We start from the raw sequence: 20626 nt of genomic DNA, 5'->3' as shown, positions 1-20626 counted from the left end.
AGGAAGGAATAAATCTTTGCACTTATTCATTTATTGAGAATCTGACAAACAGCACTGAATTGTGGAGGTCTTTTCCTTTCTACCCATAAAATACTAGCAAAGTCTATCACCTCAGGAGACAGCGAACAAAGTCAGAAGAAAGATTTCTAATCTACTTCTGGCCTCTAGCTGCAACTTCTCTTCTGTTTCCATGGAAATAGAAATAAGATACATAAAATAATAATAAAAGGAAGTGCTTTTGCTTGTGAATTTTTAAAGCTTCTGCATCTTTTTCAGTTAAGAAAATATATTTTCTAGTTAAAATATCAAGTAAATAGTAATTAATTTTTAAAACTATTTTCATTATAGAGACTAAATATTTAAGAAAGCACATATGTCTTTTAAAGTTAAAAATAGTGTTCTTTAATGTCCAACACAGCAATTGGGTTTAGTGTATTATTGAGAATGATCCAAACAGCCACTCTGATTTCTAGGGATGATATAGTTCCAGGACAGAGACAGCATTGATCATAGGCTGGGTGGAAGATGAAGTGATGCTTCTGGAGACAGTGGGACTGCTAAATAGAACAAGAGAAAGATCAAATTCCAGTACAAAATGAGTCTGTAGTGTACAATGGTACCTAAAATGCTGAAATGGCAAGTTTAGAAGCCAGTGGAAGGCCCTGATTGCATTGAGCAGTTCATGCTCCCATTCCAGTGGCTGCAATATGTCTTGTGTTTTGTTTTGTTTCTTTTTTCATGATTTCAGGGGAAGCATTTGGCATATGAGTGTGAGTCATTCTATTTAAAGCATGATTTCCTCTCATTTTCTGAGTGTTTATGATCCATAGACATGTAATGATTGCCCAGGACACACAAGTCAGAAGACAGATGTGCACTTAAGGTATATAAGGTTTTTCCTGTGAAAAATATCCACCTGTTATTAAATGTTTCTTGTCTTCATTATCTTATTCCTTCAGGTAAAAACTATAACACTTGTATTTAACAAGATTGATGCAGAAATATGTCTGATTACAGTACATATAGAAACATGTCATATGGTTCCATATATTAAAGCAATAGGATAAAAAAGTTTGAAGTAATCTTGTATCCTAACCATTTCAGTATTGTTCAACTGAAGTTACTTTGGAGATTAAATAAAGGAGCTAAAATATGGTTAATATAAAAGGTTAATATAAAATTGTGGTTCTTTCTGTACTGTGACAACTACCTTTGAAAAATATTCAGAGAGAGGACAGTTGGGCTTACATTTTCAAAGGTCCAGTGTTTGCTTTGTTAATTCTGTGTCTGTAGTGAAGAAAAGCATCATGAAATTAAGAACCTGTGCCATTGGTTACTATTCCATGATGGGCAGGAAGCAGGGAGAGTGCTAATACATAAATATTTAGACTTCTTGTACTTCCTTATATATTTGGGCCTCCCCAATTTCCCTTTCTCTTTTGTCTTAAAAATACTCAGTGTGTATTGCAAGTACAGTTTTTCTTTTTAAATCTTGTAAAGTTATAAGTTTACAAATAGTAGACATATCTTAATGTGCAATAAAGTGTTAAGCCTTCCCCTTATATTTTACTTAATGTTTCTAATTAATATACTCTTCCTTACCCTAACATGAGGAGATTTTTTTTTCAATTTGTGAATTTCTGATTTACATTACATCCTTATTCTTCCTAGAACTGGTAGTTGTATAAGATTTGAGGTCAGAGTATATAAATATCCTCATAAGAAAATGTTGTCAATTTGTGTACTTTTTGTCAAAATGACAGTTGCTTCATAATCAGATTACTGTGTTTTAATCTACAAATAATACAACCTAAGTAACATAAGTAAATGATAAATTTGAGAACTTTTTTTTTTTTTTTGAGACAGGGTTTCCTTGTGTAGCTTTGCACCTTTCCTGGAACTCACTTGGTAGACCAGGCTGGCCTCAAACTCACAGAAATCCACCTGGCTCTGCCTCCTGAGTGCTGGGATTAAAGGCATGCACCACCACCACCACCGCCTGGCAAATTTGTGAACTTTTAATTGTATTTTTCAAAACTTTCACATGAAAATTTTTAAATAAATTTCCTACTTTTTCACTTTTATTTTTTGCATGTCTTTGATTAAAATAGAATTACATCAATTTCCTGCATCTTTTTCCTCCCCCAGCCTGGTACTAGAGCCTACTTCTTCAGGATTCTGACATATATTGAAGACTGCCTGAGAAAGCCAGCTTCCTTGTTTGAACAAATACTGGATTCTTTGACTTTCTTTGGGTGACAGCCATTGCTGTACTAGTCAGACCTCAGCCTTTAACCTACTCTAATAAATCATGTGTGTGTGTGTGTGTGTGTGTGTGTGTGTGTGTGTGTGTGTGTGTGTGTGTTCTATCAGTCCTGTTTCTCGAGAGAACCCTGACTAATACAGACCTTGAGTCTCGTTGAGAATTTACTTAGCAGTAGAATATCCGTCTGGTTGCTGAGGGTCAAGTGAGCATACAAGAGTAGAGCTCAGCTGGGCAGTGGTGGTGCATGCCTTTAATCCCAGCACTGAGGGTGCGGGGCAGAGGCAGGTGGATCTCTGTGAGTTTGAGGCCAGCCTGGTCTACAGAGTGGGATCCAGGAAAGGCGCAATGCTACACAGAGAAACTCTGTCTCAAAAAACAAAAACAAAAACAAACAAACAAACAAACAAAAGTAGAGCTCTATCAATTAGGTTAATATCCTCTCAATAAGAAGCACCAGTGAACCTGTTCATGCTGTGCTCTCCTTGTTGAACATTATCTTGTACTTACTCTCATCTTTTCATGACAAATACAGTATGAATGCAGCCATTTGCAAGAGCAGGAAAAAAGGCTTCCCATGGCAAAAAATTGACCAACATTTTGACATTAACTTCTCATTCTCTACAAATGTATGCACATCAGGTGACAGAGTGGAAGAACATTTTGTAGGAAGATGTTTAAACCATCCATTCATTCCTGTTCATTATGGCAATGTCAATGCATGGCCATCTATCATTTAAGGGTTATTTGGGGTGCTTTTAAGTTTTCTGATGAAATAGGTAATTCTGCATTAACTTTTCTAAACATCTTTAAATTAAAGACTTTTAAATATGATAAATTCTCAAGCGGAGGATTAGCAAATCAAAGACTGGCTGTACTTATAGCTTTAAAACCTATTTTGATGTTTTGTGTCTCTAATGATGATATCACTACTACAACTTATTACTGGCATCTGGGAATATAACCTGCAAGTTAAAGGTCTGAAGCTTTGTTACAGTTTGCTCATTGTGATAATGTTATAGATATGGTGGTTCCTCATATTTGCTTTGATTTCTAATATAACATACATATTCTTAATGCTCAATTTTTTTTAATTAGAGAGAAGCTAAATCTTTAAATTTGGGTGGAAGATCTCTTCTTTGCTTGAGTATCTAATTCCTCATTGCATTTTATTACAAAAAGTTGTATTGCACCAAATAAATTGTATATCTAATATGAAAAGTTGATTCAAGGAAATGAATTCACACCTGATTTTATTTGTCATAAGCTATGGAAAAATAAGATACAGGAATGTAGAACTATAAATAAGGCTTAATTAAATTAATGATTTAAGTATAATATTTTATCATAGCAGCTTTTATGAAATTCTTTAAATTCAAGAAACAAGAATTAAAATTAGAAGCCTGTTGGTTAATACACTAACCCCCTGGTCCATTTTCTTTACCTGAGAAAAGAGCTATTTTCTGAAATATGGATTTTATGCTTTCAATTTGTAGCTTTCAAACTCAGGCTGCCATGAGTCACAAAGAGTCATTTACCATGAAACTGGGACAGTCGTACTACTTTAATATTTCCCCTAACCTTATTTCTCTTGTGAGGGGAAAAGCTGCTCCTAGTTGCTAGATTTGTTGGTCATGATCTGACTGGCGTCAGTCTCCACTCTCACGCACTAATTTCAAGGTCTACTGAACAGTGTTGCTGTGAGGCTTCAGTGGTAGGACAAGTGTGAAATGTTTGGTAGCAGCCTGGGACAAAGTATAATAGTCTTAAAGAAACTTGTGGACACTGATAATTTATAAGAGAATGCTATCAATTGTTTCTGTCTGTCTTTCCTGCTTATTTCCCTTCTTTCCTTCCTCCTTCATTTTCTCTTTTCTGCTTTATTTCCCTCCCTCCCTTTTAACTCTCTTTTGTGTTTGGTTTAGTTATGATTAAACTAAGATCAATGACCAGAAAGTGTTATTGTAAGAAAATATACAGATGGAATATTATCTCACATTCAAGAAAATTAAATAACATAGATTTTTTTTATCACTGTTCATTGAGAAAACAAATGTTAGTTCCCAATATCTTTTTGACAAGATCTCCTTAATAATCTGCTTGTATTCTTCTATGTTTCTGCTTACTCTGCTATGGAAAAAGAAAATAAATGAGATTTTCCCCATTCCTCACTCAAACCATCTTACCTATATGTGGTCTCACATAAGTACACACTGTGGGTCTGAAATCTGGGGACAGAGAAGACAGTTTATAAGGGGCCAGAAAATTTAAAGATTCAGGGACACAGGCAGATAGATAGTTTTATTCCCTCCTGATAGATTCACTCTGTGCCCTCAGACTCAAAGACATTTTGCAAAGTGACATAAAAGTGGCTTTCTGATGAAACTGATTATGTAAGGAGCAGTAGAGTAACATTTATTGTTTACTCATGGGTCTCAGATAACTGGTAGTGACCATCTTAAATCATTCACAATATCTACACAAGCTCCATGTTTCCTAAACTTTCACCTGGTCCTTAACGTTCTTTATTTTATTTACCCATATATAAATTAGCTATTGGGATTCACACACAGAAAGCGTGAAGTATTTGTCTTCCTGAGACTGGATTACTTCAGGAAATATAATATTTTCCAATTTCACTTATTTTTCTGAAATTTTCATAATTCTACTTTTTCTGTACAGCTCAATTAAATTCTAATGTATAGATTCCTAAATGTACACCAGTTCCTTACATTCATCTGTAGAGTATTTGGACTAACTCCACTTCCTACTATTGTGTAAATAGTAACAATAAGTAATCATACATATATATGTATCTTTGTGGTGGTCTATATAGTCCTTTTAGTACATGCACAAGCACAAGACTGATAGAGCTGGAATTCTCTTGTAGGAATTCTCTTGGGAGATTTTTTTTTGAGACTTCTATTTTTTCTTTTTTAAATTATTATATTTGTGTTTTAATTTTACATATCAGCCATGGGTTCCCCTGTCCTTCCCCCTCCCACCACCGCCCCCACCTTCCCCCCAGCCCCTCCCCTCCATTCTCATCTCCTCCAGGGCCAAGACTCCCCTAGGGACTTCTTGTCTTCACTGGCTGACCTAGAACTCATTATGTACAGCAGGCTAGTTTTGAACTTGCAGCTTGCTTATGCTCCTAAGTACTGGAACTAAGACATGTGCCACCATGCCTGGTCTTACTTTTAGATTTTTCTTTTTTCTTTTTTTCCAAGAAATATAAGGTTTATTTGAATTTTACCTAAAAGGAAAATATCCCGTACAACAGTATAGTAATTTAGGGGATTGAAAAGTAATAAATGGGGTTGGGGATTTAGCTCAGTGGTAGAGTGCTTGCCTAGCAAGCACAAGGCCTTGGGTTTGATCCTCAGCTCAAAGTAAAAAAAAAAAAAAGAAAAGTAATAAATTCAGAATCAATTTATATATAACCAGTTTATTAATGAATATATTTGCATTTTTTTAATGTTATCCATTTGGTAACAACTTTTCTCCTTTAAGAACAATGTCTATGCTTTCCTCTTGAATTGTGGGAAGTTGTGACAATGTTTGTCAGTTGAACACAGAAGAAAGTAAAATTACATAACTTCCTAATTTTAGGTCAACAATGAAGTGTAGCTTACACACTGCTGGGTCATTCTTACTCAAACAGTGAGCTATCAATAAGAAGTTGGTCTAGACTAGCTGTAGTGCTGTGAGCCTCTGTTGAAAACAGCCATGATGGGGGTGGGGGTGCCACACGCCTTTAATCCCAGCACCTGGGAGACAGAGCCAGGTGGATTTCTGTGAGTTCAAGGCCAGCCTGATCTATAGAGCGAAAACAGCCATGGTATGTAACCTCAGCTTGACTGCCAAGTTGATGTCTCAACCACTAGCCAGTCTATACTGAATATTCAAGTTGAAATAACTGTAATGACAGCCAGTATATGGACTTTTCTCAAACACCACATTCACAAAAGAGTTCAGAGGAAAGAAAAAATACAACCACCACTCATGTTGGGAGTAATCTTTAAAATACAATTTTCAATTCAGTTGCAATGTATAAAATGTTAGTTAAATAAGTAAGTAAGATATAAATAATGTGAAAAATTAGGAAGTTGTGTAATTTTACTTTCTTCTGTGTTCAACTGTCAAAAATTGTCACAACTTCCCACAATTCAAGAGGAAAGCATAGACATTGTTCTTAAGGGAGAAAAGTTGTTACCAAATGGATAACATTAAAAAAATGCAAATATATTCATTAATAAACTGGTTATATATAAATTGATTCTGAATTTATTACTTTTCTTTTTTTTTCACTTTTTTTTTTTGAGCTGAGGATCAAACCCAAGGCCTTGTGCTTGCTAGGCAAGCACTCTACCACTGAGCTAAATCCCCAACCCCATTTATTACTTTTCAATCCCCTAAATTACTATACTGTTGTACGGGATATTTTCCTTTTAGGTAAAATTCAAATAAACCTTATATTTCTTGGAAAAAAAGAAAAATCTAAAAGTAAGACCAGGCATGGTGACACATGTCTTAGTTCCAGTACTTAGGAGCATAAGCAAGCTGCAAGTTCAAAACTAGCCTGCTGTACACAATGAGTTCTAGGTCAGCCAGTGCTTCGCAAAAAAGTCCCTAGGGGAGTCTTGGCCCTGGAGGAGATGGGAATGGAGGGGAGGGGCTGGGGGGAAGGTAGAGACAGGGGCGGGAGGTGGGAGGACAGGGGAACCCATGGCTGATATGTAAAATTAAACACACAATATAATAATTAAAAAAAGAAAAAATAGAACTTCACACAACAGCTACCAATTTCACTGTGAATTTGTAGGTTTGGTGAAGGACTGTGCCTTTATAAGTTCCCTACACAATGCAATGGAACACTGTGAAAGGGAAATTAACTCAATCAATGCTCCCTTTTTATCACGTGTAAACTAGAGCTAAAATGATCACTTTTAAACATGGAAATATCTATTAACACTACTACACAAGTTTTCATTTGCAGAAATTTTCATTTTTACATTATGTCCCTTATTTATTTTCACAGTAGTATATATTGTCTAACGTACACTGACTCTGCAATATCTAAGACATAATTGATATACACGGGTTGCAGTAAAACATTAGGATTATGTTGCTTAAAAGTTTAGAGTATTTTTAATTTCTTCACCTCATTTAATCGATTCCATATTGAAAACTAACATCTGTTTTCAAAATATGCTTGTCTCTAATTTAAGTAGTATATTTCTTTCATTTTTTTCATAATTTTGAAATTATGATGCCAGCAAAAATAGGATGAACACATTGGTACAGCATCACTTAGTGCAATATCCCAAGATATTTGTATAATTCTTCAATGTATATTTCAATAGTGATATAGTATGTTATTAATGAGAGCAATGTTTTAATATAATTTGTTATAAATTCATTTGAACTTGTGGAATATATTGCTCAAATTAAAAGACTAACAAGATTCTCTAAAGTAATCAGTCTTTAATGACACACAGTATCATCTAACAAAATGGGCCTCTTTCCATATACAACCTAAATATTGACATTATGAAAGTGTTAGAATTCATTTTCTTCATAAAACGTTGTCTGATCTACTGAGCATACCTAATGCATTAATGGTATTTAGTATAATGTAAGAAATGTTATTATTATATTTATTTATACTATACTTTTATTAAATAAATCTGAAGATTTCTACTCTTAGGCATCAGATTTGTATTCAAATATTTAAGAATTTTATTCATTTCAGCTCATTTTACACAGCTAAATGAAAACAAAGGCAGAAAAATGAAAATAAATTAAGTTTTATAGAGATTAAAATTAAGATGCCCTTCAACTTGTTAAAGAGCTCATTTTTCCTTTAGTTAAAAAGGAACATTTGAATAAAACACATAAATATTAAAAAGGCAATTATAGTTTGTTACCAGGACAACAGAAATTGAAGCACATGATAAAATAATGAGAATAATTTACAGCTCAGTGGGACAACCATGGATACAATAATCTAATAGAAGAACCACATTTATTTAAAATGAAAATATCATCTCTTATCTAAGTTCATCTTTAATTTCAACATTTGTATGTGAGATGAAAGAAGAGAATCTTGTGTATCTTTATTTCAAAGGTATTTCAGTAATTCAAGAACAATTATGAAATAACTACTTTAGTGCACATAGTGGCTCCTTGATATAGTCCTAATTAAATTGTGTAAAGGATGGAGATGTCTTTGTTTCTCTAGAAACTGTTCACTGTTTTCTAACAAGCAGTAGATCAATGCACAATTGCTAGACTGCAGATAGATGAAGTAATTTTTAAACTTCCATAGCTACACTTGCAAGTATATTGCATGAACATATAAGTATATTTATTTCTCTAATCTGAGTTCAAGAAATTGGAAAATATTTTCAATCTACATATTAAAATATATTAAAAATAGCTTTATGTACCATCTCTTGGGATGATAATAAATAAATATTTTGAATGAAAACCCTGTAGTCTTGGAAAAGTGAGTCCCTTCTAATTAATGACTAGTTGAATATGACTAAACTAATAATAACAATGTCATTATTTATGTTTATTATCTAGCCAACTATGCCAGTCTAAATTGACTTCCAGTACTTTTATGTGACTGCCTATAATTGTATGGCAGAGTTTGATATGCTCAAATATTGCTAAGTAGTCATAGCCTCAGGAGGGAAAACCTGATTTTCTTCACTAGGATAATTTATCCAAATCTGAAAATGTGTATTGTGATCAGGCAGGAAGGTAATAAACATGCTTCTATTCATGAGACATTGAAATGCCTTTGACTAGAAATGAAGGGATGCACAACTGTCAAAGCATTTTGATTCTATGACTAAGGGAGTGAGCCGGAAAAAAACGGGGTTCATAAGTAGGACACAGATGAGGATTGGCATAAAGGAAGATTTTTATTTTAGTAATGATGCATGTCAGTGTCTTTTGACTCATTTCTGAGTTCCTGCAGAGAAAATGGGAGGTAAATGAAAAGCTCTTAAACATGTCAGTTTACAGAAATTAGCAAAATAATAGTAGTAATATTGTTCTATTTTTTATCTGATAAATGAATTCCAGCCTGCTTCTTTAAGATGCAGTTAGAAAGGAATAACAGAGTCTACTACTGCAGCTCAGTGTGAACTTCTATAAAAGCACTCTCCTGAAGCTGTGGAAGGAAGAGGTGACTTGTATGAGCAGATTGTTTGAAAATATGGCCGTCATTTTTAACAGTGACAGAGAACAGTGACTTAGTACACGTGACAGCACATGATAGTGTTGGAAGAAAATATATATTGTGAGCTTTAAAGAGCATACATCAAACACTGCAGACCTACCTGAAGCAGACAAGAAAGGCTTACATAGCTAGAATGCCGTGTTTAAAATGAAGCCTGCCAACATTATAGGATAGCTGTATATTCACTTAAGAATGAGCAGAAGAGAGGGTTGTGAAAGACTTCTTAGTATTTTAAGAGACTTTTCTTCTGCAGCATCCCAAGCCTTGCTCAATTTTAAACATTACTCTAAATAACCATCACTAATCCATGAATAGAATTTGCTAGGGATAAACAATTCTAATAAGTAACTGCAATGTATGTTACCATATTTAGTCTTTAGAATCACACCTGCAATAATATGGATGTGTAATTTTATATTCTCATGTGAAGCCAAAAGGTCAGATCGCCTATACTGATTCTGAGGTAGACTGTTGTTCTGTTATATCATATATCCATATATAAATCTAGAAGAAATTACAGCATCAGTTGCAAAATCAATATTTCCTATTACACATGAACATATAGGTAATATATACAGAATAAAACCTTTTATTCTCTTGAGAAATAGTTGTATTTTCTTCTTTTTATATTTTCTCATCCAACTGTAAAGTGTTAGCATAGCTAAGACAATCCTTGATGATCCCAAAATATTCTAGAATTGTTTTGTGATTTGACTTTATGAACAAAGAACTAGTGAAAAAAATACAAAACAAACCAACAAGCATGCACTGATGCTGACAGCAGCTTGCTTGGCTCTGTACCCATAGGAGGCTGTCATTTCCCTCCTTTGTCAGTTTATAAACATCATTGCTAAATGGAAAGCAGAGATAATTCATTCAGTTCACTTAGGAAAACCTTGAACTTCAGGTCACCTAAACTAAATCTGTTTAAATCTCAGAAGTAATGAGAGAGCAAACACAAAATTATAGAAAATTCTAATGCTATTTTCATCCCAGGGAATTCAGAATTACATTATGTGGGGAATATAATTAACTCCACTGAATTCTCCCCTAAGTAGCACGTTAGAAGTGAAGGGCTTATTATTAGAACAAATGGGGAAAAAAGGGGTGGGCCTGAAATAAAATATCTGCAACATAGCCATCAACATAGCCACTGCTTCAGAAAAAAATCTTGCAAGAGAGTGACAAATGGTTAAAAGGCAAAGGAGGTGAACAAAGCTATAATTAAAACCATGAACTATGAGGAAAATGTGTGCAAACTGCACAGCCATTTAGAAATTGGGTGAAAGAATACAGAACAGTTGTATCAAGCTAAATGAAAAGCTGCTCCTGTTTTCTTTTCAAGGCTCAGGACACATAGAACTAAGAAAGTTTCCTTCGAAGAAGAAGAGTCAGAGTTTACATCCTCCATTGAATCCATCCTGATTCACTGGTAAATTTCTAGTAAGCACTTAAACTTCATAAAATTCTCTTTCACCTTTTTAGGTTATTACAAAATCTTTCCCCCACAGAGATATATTAAAAACACAAACAAAATTGGCCTCTAGGACCTAGGCTCTGGGACACCAGTCCCCGGGAACCCCCACCCACCTCTGCTCCAGTTGCCTGCCAGAAGGGAAAACTTCTGCAGGCAGTCTCCTCCACCAAAATCCCCCATCAGACCCTTCAATTTAGAAGACCTATGCCCTACTACAATACCCATCCCTTTACGACCCCAGTGGCTTCCTGAGACGCGGAATCTACCAACTCTCATTGGATCAAGAGAGGCTTCCTTAGACATAGAATCCACCAGATATGCTGGACCAAGAGCCCTGCTAAGACCAAGAGTGGCTCTCTGAGCCACATAATCAGGTAGCTTGGATTCGAACAAGAGCAGCTCCCTGAGATACAGAATCTACCACCTCCAATTAGATCAATAGCTAGGATTGGACCCAGAGTGGCCCCCTGAGACACAGACACAGCAAGCACAGATCAGACCAATAGCAGCTTACTCAGACACCAGTACCTCTTGCACCTATTGAAGGAAGAGATGGGTAGAAGTCAGTGCAAAAAATACATACAACAGCATAAAGAGCAATGTGGCACCCCCAGAACCTAGCCCTTCTACAACAGCAAGACCTGAACTTTACAACGAAGAAGTAGAAGAAAGTTACTTTAAAAATTATTTCATGAAGGTGCTAGAGGCCTATAAAGAGGAAATGAAAAATTCCCTTGAAGAAATTGAGGACAAGACAAACAAAGAATTGGAAGAAATCCCTTAAAGAAAGCCAAGAAAATCATGAAAAAAAATAATTATACCTGTTAAGGAAATTGTTCAAGAAACAATGAAGAAGACACAAACAGAGGGAATACTATAAATAAAAAATCTGAGTAAATGAACAGGAACTAAAGATGCAAGCATAACTAACATAATAAAAGAGATGGAAGAGAGAATCTCTGGTTAGATGATACAATAGAAGAAATAAATTTGTTAGTCAAAGAAAACATCAAAGCCAAAAATGTCATAACACAAAATGTCCAAGAAATCTCTGGCAGCATGAAAAGGCCAAACCTAAGAAAAATACGGATAGTAGAAGGAAAAGAATACCAACTCAAAGGCACAGACAATGTATTCAACAAAATCATGGAAGAAAATTGTCCCAATTTAAAGAAGGAAGTACCTATGAAGATACAAGATGCTGATAGAACACCAAATAGACTAGAACCCCCCCCAAAGTCACCTCACCACATAATAATTAAAACACTAAATATATAGAATGAAAAAAGAATATTAAGAGCAGCAAAGAAAAAAAGCTCAAGTGACTTATAAAGGCAGACCCCTCAGAATAACAACTGACTTCTCAATAGAGAATCTAAAAGCCTGTCTGGACAGATGTAATGCAGACACTAAGAGGACACAGATGCCAGCCTAGATTAATATACCCAGCAAAACTTTCAATCACCATAGACAGAAGTGATCAAGACAGTCTGAGACAAAAACAGTTTTAAACAATACCTATCCACAAATATAGCCCCACAGAAAGCACTAAAAGGAAAACTCCAACCTAAGGAAGTTAGATGCACCCAAGAAAACACAAGCAATAGATAACCCCACAACAGCAAATCCCAAAGAAGGGAAATACAAACACACTACCAATAAAAAAAAAATAACAGGAATTAACAATCATTAGTAATTAATATTGCTTAATATCATTGGACTCAATTGGCCTATAAAAAGACACAGGTTAACAGAATGGATATGAAAATAGGACCTATCCTTCTGTTGCATACAAGAAACATACTTCAGTTTCAAAGACAGACACTACCTCAGAGTAAAAGGCTGGCAAAAGAATTTCCACAAAAATAAATTTAAGAAGCAAGCTGGTGTAGCTATCTTAATATCTAACAAAATAGACTTTGAACTAAGGTCAATCAAAAGAGACTGAGAAGAACATTATATATTCATCACAGAAAAGATCCACCAAGATGAAGTTTCAATTCTGAATATTTATGCCACAAATACAAGGGCAGATACATATGTAAAAGAAACATTACTAAAGCTTAAATCACACATTAAACCCCACACATTAATAGTGGAAGATTCAACACCCCACCCTCACAACTGGACAGATCTGCCAGACTGAAACTTAACAGAGAAATAAGGGACCAAAACAGATGTTATTACTCAAATGGACTTAATAGATATCTACAGAACATTCCACCCTAAAAAAAAAGTATATACCTTCTCAACACTCATGAAAATTTCTATAAAATTGACCATATACTTGGTCACAAAGCAAATCTCAACAGATGCAAAAAAAAAAAAAAATGGAATAAACTCCTGTATTCTATCAAACCACCAAGGCTTACAGTTAGATTCCAACAACAATAAAAATTACAGAAAGCCTACAATCTCATGGAAATTGTATAATGCTCACTGAAACACCAATGTGTCAAGGAAGAAATAAAAAAGAAATGAAAGACTTCCTTGAATAAATTAAAATGAATGTACTACATATCAAAACTCATGGGACACTATGAAAGCAGTGCTAAGAGGAAAGTTCATAGTGATAAATGCCCACATGAAGAAGTTGGAGAAATCTCACACTAATCATTTAACAGCACATCTAAAAGCTCTAGAAAAAATAAACAAGGTCATCCAGAAAGAATAAATGCTAGGAAATAATCAAATTGAGAGGTGAAATCAATAAAATAGAATCAAAGAGAACAATACAAAGAATCAATGAAACAAAGAGTTGCTTCTTTGAGAAAATCAACAAGATAGACAAGCCTTTATACAAACTAGCCGAAAGGCAGAAAGAGAACATCCAAATTAACAAAATCAGAAATAAAAATAAAAAGGGAGTAATAACAACAGACAATGAGGAAATCCAGAAAATCATCAGGTCACACTTCAAAAACCTACATTAAACAAAATTGGAAAATCTAAAAGAAATGGACAATTTTCTGGAAAGGTACCACATACCAAAGTTAAATCAAGTGCAGATAAACACTTTAACTATACCAATAACTCCTAAGGAAATAGCAACAGTCATTAAAATTTCCCAATCAAAAAAAGCCCAGGACCAGATGGTTTCAGCACAGAATTCTACCAGATTTTCAAAGAAGAGCTAATATCAATACTCTTCAAATAGTTCCACATGATAGAAACTGAAGGAACATTGCCAAACTCTTTATATGAGGCTACAGTTACTCTGATTTCCAAACCACACAATGATGCAACAAACAAAGAGAATTAGAGACCAATCTCTCTAATGATCACTGATGCAATACTCAATAAAATATTGGCAAACCAAATCCTAGAACCCATCGGAAAATTATCCACCATGATCAAGTAGGCTTCATCCCAGAGATGCAAGGATGGTTCAACATATGAAAATCTGTCAGTATAATACACCACATAAACAAACTGAAGAAAAAATTAAACACATTAGATGCTGACAAGGCCTTTGACAAAATCCAACACCCCTTCTTGATAACAGTCTTGGAATGATCAGGAATACAGGGAACATACTTAAACACAATAAAGGCAATTTACAGCAAGCCAATAGCCAACATCACATTAAATGGAGAGAAACTCAAAATCAATTCCACTAAAATCAAGAACAAGACAAGGCTGTCTGATCTCCCCATATTTACTCTATATAATACTTGAAGTTCTCTCTAGAGCAATAAGGCAACAAAATGAGATCAAGAGGATACAAATTGGAAAGGAAGAAGTCAAACTTTCACTATATGCAGACGATATGATAGTATACATAAGTGACCCCAAAAATTATACCGGGGACCTCCAGTAATGTGGCAGGATGCAAGATTAACTCAAAAAAATCAGTAACCCTCCTATATACAATTGATAAATGGGCTGAGAAAGAAATCAGAGAAACATCACCCTTTACAATAGCCACAAATAATATTAAATGCCTTGGGGTAAATTTAACTAAGCAAGTAAAAGTCCTGTATGACAATAACTTTACGTCACTGAAGAAATAAATTAAAGAAGATATCAGAAAATGAAAAGATCTCCTATGCTCATGGATAGGTAGGATTTATGTAGTAAAAATGGCTATCTTACCAAAAGCAATCTACAGATTCAATGCAACACCCATCAAAATACCAACACAATTCTTCACAGACCTGGAAAGAACAATACTCAACTTCATTTGGAAAAACAGAAAACCAAAAGTGGCTAAAAGAATCCTGTACCATAAAGCCACCTCTGGAGATATCATCCCTGACTTCAAGCTCTACTATAGAGATATAGTAATAAAAAAGCAGCTTTGTATTGACATAAAAACCAACATGTGGACCAAAGGAATTGAACTGAAGACCCTGACCCACCTATGAATACCTGATTTTTGACAAAGTAGCCAAAACTGTACAATGGAAAAACAGAAGCATCTTCAACAAACGGTGCTTTCATAAATGGATGTCAACATGTAGAATATTGCAAATAGATCCATATCTATGGCCATGCACAAAACTCAAGTCCTAGTGGATCAAAGACCTCATTATAAAACCAGTTATACTGAACCTGATAGAAAAGAAAGTAAGAAATAGTCTTGAATGCATTGGCATAGGGGATCACTTCCTAAATATAACACCAGTAGCTCAGACACTGAGAGCAACAATTAATAAGTGGGACCTCCTGAAACTGAGAAGCTTCTGTAAGGAAAGAACACAGTTAATAGACAAAACAACAGCCTACAGAATGGGAAAAGATCTTCTCTAACCCCATATCTGAGAGAGGGCTGATCTCTCAAATACATAAAGAACTCAAGAAACTAGATATCAAAATAACAAACAATCCATTAAAAAATTGGGCTATACTAAGCACAGGTCCTGGTCCCACAGCCTGGATACCTCCCAAACAGTTCAAGCTATTCAATTGTCTCACTTATCCAGAGGGCCTGATCCAGCTGGGCGCTCCACAGCCTTTGGTTCATAATTCATGTGCTTCCATTTGTTTGGCTATTTGTCCCTGTGCTTTTTCCAATCTTGGTCTCAACAGTTCATGTTCTTACAGTCCCTCCTCTTTCTAGACAATTGGACTCCTGGAGCTCCACCTGGGGCCTGGCTGAGGATCTCTGCATCCACTTCTGTTTGGAACCTTGGGCTTCCACAGGGACACTTTGCTCAGCCTGTAAGGAGGGGACTGGACCTGCCTGTACTGAATCCACCAGGTTTAAATGAATCCCCAGGGGAGTCTTGGTCCTGGAGGAGATGATAATGGAGGGGAGGGCCTGGGGGGAAGGTGGGGGCGGGGACGGGATGGGGGAGGACAGGGGAACCCATGCCTGATGTGTAAAATTAAAACACAAATATAATAAATAACAAAAAAATGGGCTACAGAACTAAAAAGAGAATTTTCAAAGGAAGAATCTCAAATGGCTAAAAGACATTTAAAGAATTGCTCAGCATCCTTAGTCATTAGGGAAATGCAAATCAAAATGACTCTGAGATACCATCTTATACATGTCAGAATGGCTAAGATCAAAAACACTGAAGACAGCTTATGTTGTAGAGGATGTCGAGCAAGGGGAACATTCCTACACTGTTGGTGGGACTGCAAACTTGTACAGCCACTTTGGAAATCAGTGTCAGTATGGCAGTTTTTCAGAATAATAGGCATCAGTCTTCCTCAAGACCCAGCTATACCACTCTTGGGCATATACCCAATGAATATTCAATCATTGCACAAGGACACTTGCTGAACTATGTTCACAGTAGCCTTTATTTGTAATATCCAGAACCTGGAAACAACATAGATGCCTTTCAACTGAAGAATGGATAAAGAAAATGTACATATATCCAATTGAGTACTACTCAGCAGAGAAAAACAATGAGGCAAATGGATGGAACAAGAAAATATCATCCCGAGTGAGGTAATCCAGACTCAGAAAGACAAACATGGTATGTACTCACTCATAAGTTGGTACTAAACATAAAGCAAAGGATAACCAGACTATAACCCACAGCTCTAGAGAAGCTAGCTAAAAAGGAAGACCCAAAGAAGGACACATGGATCACAAGGGAAGGGTAAATAGATGAGATCTCCACGAGTAACTGTGGATGACGAGTGGGCAATTGAGGGAAGGGGGTAGGGTATAAAAACAGAAAGGAACAGGATGGTTGAGCTGGAACAGAGATGGAGTTGGAAAGCAGTGAAAGAGATACAATGATAGAGGGAGAGATGGGGATAGGGAGAAACCAGGTGCTAACTAAGGAAGTTCCCAGGAGTCCCCAAGGATGACCCAAGCCTGGACTACTATAAATAGTGGAGAGGGTGCCTAAACTTAGCTGGTTTACCCCAGTGACCAGATTGGTGAATACCCTAACTGTCATCACAGAGATTTTCTTCAGTGTCTGATGCAATCAGATGCAGAGATCCATAGCCAAACACCAGGCAGAGCTCTAGGAGTCCTGTAAAAGAGAGAGAAAAGGGATTCTATGAGCAAGTGTACCAAGATCATGATGGAGAAATCTGCAGAGGAGAACAAACTAAACTAGTGGGAACTCATGAAAGTTGGATCAGTGGCTTTCTAACCTGCTTGGGACTCGGTTAGGCCCTCTACATGGCTAGACAGTTGTATAGCCTGATTTGCTTTGGGGGCCCCCTAGTGGTAGGATCAGAATCCATTCCTAGTGCATGAGTGAGCTTTTTGAGCCCACTACCTAAAATGGGACACCTTTCACAGCTTTGAGGCAGTGGGAGAGGCTTGGGCTTGCCTCTATTGGATGTTCCTCCCCATGGGAGGCCTCACCTTCTTGTAGGGAGTAGTGGAGGGTGGGTTGGGTGGGGTAAGGTGGGGAGAGCAGGAGGAGGGAAGGGGGGAATCTTTGGTGTGTAAAATGAATGGAAAATTTTTCTTAATAAAAAAGACTATTAAATTAATTATTTTTAATTTGAAAGATATGTGAAAGAGTCTTGCCACTCTGCTTGAGTAGCAAGGCATTTGGAAACTACTTGTGGTATAAATTAGAGGAAAATGGTTTTGTCTGTGGTTTTACTATTGTTTTAATACTTAATTGGGTCACATCACTCCAGCTTTTAGAATCTCAGTTTCCCGTATGTAAAGCTTCTAAGACTAAAGATAGCTTAAAGGCAGTTTAGATTAAAAAATGTAGAAATCAATTCAGGAAATGTAAGAATGTACAAACAATGCTTATAAATTTTAAAATGAACTGCCAATCATATACAGTAAGATTAGTAGTTACAAATCATATGGATAGGAAGTTATTGTGGAAACTTACATATCTATACTGATCAGAAACCCAATAAAGTCCAGTAATGATCAGTGTCTTAATATCTAACCATCTAATAAAGTATTTTAAAGCACAGATTTCTAGCTTAGTCTGATTAGCAATGGCACCAAATTCATAAAAGAAAAATCACATTTTAAAAGTTATTCTGTTTTCTTTTCAAGGATAGTATTACTATCCCATTTTGTAGGAGATGAAAAGAAATCTTTAAGCTAGGGATGGCAGACTTTCAAAAGGAAGAAAAAGCATAAGTGTTTCTTTGAATAATAATGACATGAACAGTTTGGTAACATTTTTTGGGACTTCCATCCAAAATGTTGTAATTTACAAAGCCACCCGCTAGCTAAGTTACCTTTTCAAATGAGGTCATATTCAGGACATATAATTACGTTGTCACTGTTAAGAGCCACCAATGTAACCTGCAGATACACTTTGCTTGGTATACGGTATAAATTTTCATATAATAAAAACTGTATTTCTGATTTCCAGTAGGCTTTGCTGGACAGTCAACATTGAATTTACCTAATGGATAGTAAATGTGTCTATAGTTTCATCTATGGCTAAAACAAGAAATTATAAGGCAACTAGGTAACTATGGTGGCACACACCTTCAGTCCCACGTGTTAAGGAGACTGGGTTAAGGGGTTTGCTTGAGACCAGGGTATTGAGGGTAGCCTGATCAACATAGAAAAATGCTATCTCCAGGCAAATAAATAAATAAATAGATAAATAAATAAAGTTAAATAAATAAATGAGACAAATTCATGTAATACACTCTGGACATATACTTGCCTATATCTGCAATTTGAAATACATTTCAACTTCTCCAATTTATTACATGCACTTTAATGCAGGGCAGGGACAATATAATAATATATGTTCCCCCCTTGGCTAATCCAATTCATTTTAGGGAGCATAAATCTGAGCGTAAGAAGTCAACTCTTTCCCTTTCTTTTTATTTTTACATCATCTGTCCATCCCATATCATCTCTCAGGTCATTGGCTAATACTAACAAAAACAAAAAACAAAAAACAAAAAACAAAAAAACAACAAACAAACAAAAAACTCTAGATCATGATAAAATCTCAATTTGACAGTCAGGATTAACTACTACATCACTACCTGTTGTCAATCAGACACCCAAACATAACACCTTAAACCACACAGTTCCATCCACTGAGTCCAAATGTCTAATTAACATCTCATAATACAAAATACATTAATCCATCTCTAAATGTCACCAAAGTCTTAAGTGTATCTATACTGTTAGTAGTCTAAAGCTCATTTTGACACTCAAGGCAATGCCTTACCTTTGAGCTCATGTTATATACTTTCTACATAAAATGACAGAGTAAATCTTCCATTTCAAAAGGGAGAAATTGAGGCCCACCAAGGGAAAGAGTTGACCAAAGCAAAATCAAAGCCCAGTATGACAAACACCAAATTGTGTCACTACATATCAGATACATTTGGACCTGCAATTACAATATTTGGAACTCCAAAGGACTCATGACTCCACCATGCCAGCTCTGTCATCTTGCACACAGCACACATCATCTCCCTTTTGGGTCAGCTCAGCTTTGTGCCTGCAGCATTCAAGGCAGATAGTCCACAGTCCTGGAATCTCCAATAGCCTGTGGTCTTCACTGCAGCTTAGCTTCTCTGTCTCAGTTTCATGCCACAGCCCTATAGGTTTTTGTAAGGAATCAAACACTAATCCAGATTGTATAGCTTCAGCAGTCTTGCATCCATCATGCCTATAAAACTAGAACTACTTGGACAAAAACTGACAACTTCTGTTGCCATTTCATGACATGGACTATCTTTCTTAGACCTAGCATGCATCAGCCTCTATGTGTTTTGTAGGGAAACGGTGCTCTATAATTCTTTAGAAGCAAGGAATCTCTTCTGTGGTATTTTCAGTTTAGATTTTATTTTTAAGTGAATTTAAATTTTCAAAAGACATGGCCTTCTGAAAAGAAGATAAATCCTTTTATAAAGACTTTTATTTCAGTGCAGTTAACAAACTTTCTCCTTAATTCTGTTCATCTCTTGGACAATTACAGACACAGACACATTTGAGTACCTATCTTATCCAAAACTTTAAAAGTGTTCATACTTCTTTCTATCAAAACTTCATGTTTTTCATAACAATAAGCTTACCATAACTATAGATCTGAATAACAGAAGTTACCAGTAGCTGCAACCCAGTCTGAATATAATACTACTTTGAAATTTTTTTCATCATTCAAATTATTCCATCATTTCTAAATTAAGATTCATTCTGTTCATAGGACAGGGGCAGAAATAAGCCAGATTCTGTCCCATAATATAAGGTGAGTAGCCT

The sequence above is a fragment of the Onychomys torridus genome, chromosome 2 (genome assembly GCF_903995425.1).
Source record: "Onychomys torridus chromosome 2, mOncTor1.1, whole genome shotgun sequence".
In the NCBI taxonomy this organism is placed as follows: domain Eukaryota; kingdom Metazoa; phylum Chordata; class Mammalia; order Rodentia; family Cricetidae; genus Onychomys; species Onychomys torridus.
Note: the sequence above shows the minus strand (reverse complement) of the source record.